The sequence below is a fragment of the Microtus ochrogaster genome, unplaced genomic scaffold (genome assembly GCF_000317375.1).
Source record: "Microtus ochrogaster isolate Prairie Vole_2 unplaced genomic scaffold, MicOch1.0 UNK7, whole genome shotgun sequence".
In the NCBI taxonomy this organism is placed as follows: domain Eukaryota; kingdom Metazoa; phylum Chordata; class Mammalia; order Rodentia; family Cricetidae; genus Microtus; species Microtus ochrogaster.
Window position 1 is genome coordinate 8,928,290 of NW_004949105.1, and position 1,927 is coordinate 8,930,216.

A 1,927-nucleotide genomic window follows, 5' to 3' on the forward strand; every position below is an offset into this window, starting at 1 on the left:
CCTGCCTCTGCCTCCCGAGTGCTGGGATTAAAGGCTGCGCCACCACCGCCTGGCTTTTTTTAAGTTTTTTTAAACAGGGTTTCGCTGTAGCTTTGGAGCCTGTCCTGGAACTAGCTCTTGTAGACCAGGCTGGCCTAGAACTCACAGAGATCCACCTGCCTCTGCCCCCCGAGTGCTGGGATTAAAGGCGTGCGCCACCACCGCCCTGCATCAAACCTTATCTTATTTGCTGTCTCAACCCTCATACTGCTTCTGAGCACAGGGCTTCAAGACACACTTAACTCCTGTCTTTGGAGGTCCACCTTTCCCCTGACCTGCGCCACTGGGGCAGATGGTCTGGTGAGGCCTTGTCTCTGTTACAGCAGTCTTTCCCTGGACCCTCACTCTACTCCCAGGCCACTGCTGAAAATAATCAACTAAAAAAGAAACCAGCGAAATCCCTTGTTTTCAATGCTGTAGATCTGGCTACTGTCCCAGCTCGGCAAGCTTCTTCCTGTCTCTCAGAGACCAGTCCATCCTGTCCTCTTGCCACTGTCTTATGATCTAATGCGATTCCAGCACGCTTCCAAGATGGAAGCTTCTGTGCCTTTCCACCTTCATAGTAATGAGAGCTTTAGCTGGCCTGTTCCCCTGCCGTTTGAACAAAAAGGACACTGACCCTGCATGTCATACCTGTGTATGCTTTAGATGCACAAAAGGGCCTTTTTCTTCTTCCTCGGTGAAAGTCTCTGTTAGTTTCTTCCAGTGTGCACAGAGTTTCTGTTTTTTTTTGCATATACATATGGTTAACTTTCAATAGCACTGGACTTCCCAACCTTAGTTTCAGATGAAGAATCACATGATTCTTTAGGCAAAAGGCTATTTGCTCTGTTCAGAACTGAACATTTTAGACTGAACCAAAAAATAATTTTTGGAAGTCGAACTTCTCCAAATTCTATGGCCAGAGCTGTGATCAAAGTGGCTCGCTCTGGGCAGAGGTGTGCGAAACTCTGTCGTCTCAAACTTTCTAGAAAGTTATTTTAGGTTGCTATGGAAGTTGGATAATACGGTTGTGTTCGTTTACTGATTCATGATGTTAGTCGAATGCGTCCTGTGACTGACGTGAGCTCACCAGGTGAAGGGCAGATCAGGGGGGCCCATCCCTCTCTCCAGGAGAAGTCTCAGCAAGAGAGGGGTATATGGCTGAAGTCACTGACAGCCTGCTAAGGTGCTGGGTGGGACACTGATGGAAGTGTTACCCTCAAATCCTGTCTAGCTTGAGACACAGGATGGGATGGATGTTTGCAGATGTCATGACGACGAGGGGACACTGGAGCATGGTGGTGTACCCAATTCTCACAAGGTGCCCTATGGCTGGGATGTGGTGCTGAGGTGGAGAGAGAGAGAGAGACAGAGAGACAGAGAGACAGAGAGACAGAGGAAGAATGCAACACAAGAAGATTTCTCCCTCTAAAATTCATAAATTAGACCTAACATGCAATGTGACAGCATTAAGAAGCGGGGCCTTCGTCCACTGTAATCTCAGCTCTCAGGAGGTAGCAGTCAGATCTCTGAGTTGGAGGTCAACCTGGTCTGAGATGGAGTTCAGAACAGCCAAGACTGGTACAGAAACCCTGTCTCAAAAAACCAAAAGAAGGAGAAGGGAGAGGAGGAGGAAGAGGGGCCTTTTTAGAAAAGATGAAGCTGCCCGGGAGGCTCTGGCTTAAAAAAAAAATGGGATTAGCATTGATAAGATGTTGATTAGAAGCTCTTTCACCCCTCCTAAATCACAGCATTATGGTCTCCTGTTGGAAGCTCAAACAGACCCACCCTACTTAATAGAGTACTTCTCACTCCCCAAAAGCCTGGGAAACAACTTTCTTTTGATATATATATTGGTTTTTCTTTTTTTTTCTCCACCCCCCCATCTTTTGTTTTGATATGTATT

The 1,927-nt window shown here is 47.1% G+C and overlaps 1 pseudogene; it reads right to left on the minus strand.

Moving 5' to 3' along the window:
* The window catches only part of LOC101987085, a 22,265-nt pseudogene that overhangs the window by 19,197 nt on the left and 1,141 nt on the right, over positions 1 to 1,927 (minus strand).